This window comes from Lolium rigidum, chromosome 1 (assembly GCF_022539505.1).
Source record: "Lolium rigidum isolate FL_2022 chromosome 1, APGP_CSIRO_Lrig_0.1, whole genome shotgun sequence".
Lineage (NCBI taxonomy): Eukaryota > Viridiplantae > Streptophyta > Magnoliopsida > Poales > Poaceae > Lolium > Lolium rigidum.
The window spans coordinates 140,400,470-140,402,971 of NC_061508.1; the positions used below are offsets into that span (position 1 = coordinate 140,400,470).

The 2,502-nt window shown below is 43.0% G+C and overlaps 1 long non-coding RNA gene across 1 annotated transcript; it reads left to right on the forward strand.

Annotated features, from left to right (window-relative positions):
* Window positions 1–375: 375 nt before the first annotated feature.
* Window positions 376–2,187, forward strand: LOC124682474. Its single transcript, XR_006996298.1, has 2 exons — window positions 376–758; window positions 1,609–2,187. It is a non-coding gene; the product is annotated as an uncharacterized LOC124682474 (long non-coding RNA).
* Window positions 2,188–2,502: the final 315 nt, after the last annotated feature.

Genomic DNA, 2,502 nt, shown 5'->3' on the forward strand with positions numbered 1-2,502 from the left:
TTTACAAGATTCCTTTTCATAGGAAGTGGGTTAGGCTTAAATTTGTTTCATACTTGCTTTTTGATGCTCTCTTTTGCTTCAACTCTTATTTCTTGCAAGTGCATCATTAAAATTGCTGAGCCCATCTTAATGGCTATAAAGAAAGAGCTCTTTTACAGTGATTGACACGGAACTTTAGTTCCGTCTAATCTAATTTGGGTTCCGTCTAATCTGATTTTTTGTGATCGTCGATTAAATCAAGTGATAACTACTATTTAACTATTATCCTTTCGATGTATTTGGCATGGTCAAAACTATGATCATCAGTTTTGGAAGAAAAGAAGTCTCGTGCCAGTTCCAACCAATCAAAAAGAATACTCGTGCGCCAGTCTAGATAAAAAAGAAAAATGTATGGTGCAAATCTTCTCCCAAAACTCCTCTCCGACGACCTCCCAGGTCTCCGACGAGCTCACTCCATAGATCTCCGACCCAGGATCCTCCGACTAACGACGCCCCTGTGCCCTGGCTCCGCCGCCCCGTCCGAGCGACGCCGCCGTCATCCGGCCAGCCACCGCTGGCCTCCGATCCACACGCCACAGCCAAATCGAACACGTCCGGCTCTTCAACTGCGGGATTGGACATCAGTCCTCCGCGTCCAAGTCCGGTGGATTGCCGCCGCTGTCCTCAACGGCGGGATCGGGCCCCCAGCCTCAACAACGGGGTCGTAGTCAGCGGCCACCGCGATCCTCGCCTGCGGGATCGGACGCCACTGCCGCAAGGTTTTACCTAATTTTGTTCGTCTATTTGAAATTTGATTCGATTCACGCTTTGAATTATAGCCTGGTTTTCCTTTGCTCTGACCATCAACAATACTCTCAAATTTGTAGTGCTGAAAGAGATACATATACCACATTAGCTACATCAGTTTTTCTGTAGAGCTTCTGCATAGAGGAGTTTGAGCACGTTGTCTCTTTATTTTCTTCTGTGCCAACATTCATAGTATTGGCATTTACATATTCTTGTTTACTATCCATTATCTACCAAACATGTCCCTGCGTGTGTACCATGATAATTGCATGGTAATGCAAACCAGTTCTGAACCAGATCCTGCTGGATCACAACTTACAAGTGCTGAATTTTCCCAGTTTTTACTGATAACTGAAATATCAGTACACTCTTCACATCATGTCATCATCACAAAGTAAAGTAGTCGATACTGACGGCTAAATTTAGAAGGGCAATCGGTATTTCTTAATGATCATACACACCAAGTTATCTACCCAATCAGTAACGATCAATTAGCACTGGTCCCTAGAGTTTGCGGTCTAGCCTGACAGTACTAGTTCTGGTTCTTTGCATGGAAACTGATTGCTAGCTAGCCTGGCTTATTAAACGTGGATATCATGTGCATAGTTGTTGGAAACAAGGCTCGGATGCATAGTACATGCCCACTATTTTGTGGACATTACAAGTTCTAGCTGCTCCAGTTTGCAAGATTGTCCGTGAGGTTTCGTTATAGTAAGTGTATACTATATGACTTTGAGCAGTTCAGCAATTGACTTTAAAGTCCTTTTTTTCTTAATTGTCTTCGTTAATCCTGAGACTCATAGTCCCAGAGTGTATTTTCAGGTTCTTTGAACCTTGATGCAGGACCCGAGAAGGAGGAAGTGTGACACTTCGAGTATAGATGGCATACCTGTCAAAAAGGCCATGTCTGATGATAACATCTGCAAGATTGGAGTTAGCCTTGCCCACAAGTTGAAAGAGCTTCTTTTTTTTTTCCATTGTGAAGTCCGCAGTCTTCTCCTTTTATCCATGTTGTCATGGATGGCTTCGTAACCTAATTGCCATCACGTGATAATATAGTGCATGTTCAGTGTTACAAAAGTGGATTAAGCGCTAAGCACTTTAGCCGCCATTATTCTGTCTGGGCAGCTACTAACATAAGAGGCCAGGGAGACTATCATGGATGTCGTAGCAAGGAGCTGAACTGGGGAACTTCTTTGTTCGCCAGTGTTGGTGCACACAAGTCTGAAATCTGTATCCTCGTTGTAATTTTGCATTGTTCAAATAGTGAGTGGATATAGCTGTCAGATTTTGGAGGCATCATGTAAAGCTGGTAAACTTTTGGTGTTGATGAATTGATACTTTGGAAATTTTCTTTTGTCGATGGTAAAGCTGCTATATTGAAACTTTGTTATCACTTAACATCACAATCCATGTCTTGTGTTTTGAATGTAGATTTATATGAATTATGATATTCTACTTCTATTTAAATGTTGTGGGTGTGAAGTACTGCAATGAAAAGCTTGTCCAGAGGTCAATGTGCAATCCGAGCTTCTGTTCCTGAAGGACCTGTCGACCTTCACTTTCGGGAAGGGCAAGTGAAGGGCTGGGCATTACCAAGACGCATATACTTCAACGGTGAGAGCCCTGCCATGCCTCCACCAGATTCGTACCCAGTGTTTCCAAGCTCCTATCCTTGATTGAAGAAGACAGCATTTCTTATTATGTCTATTGGTG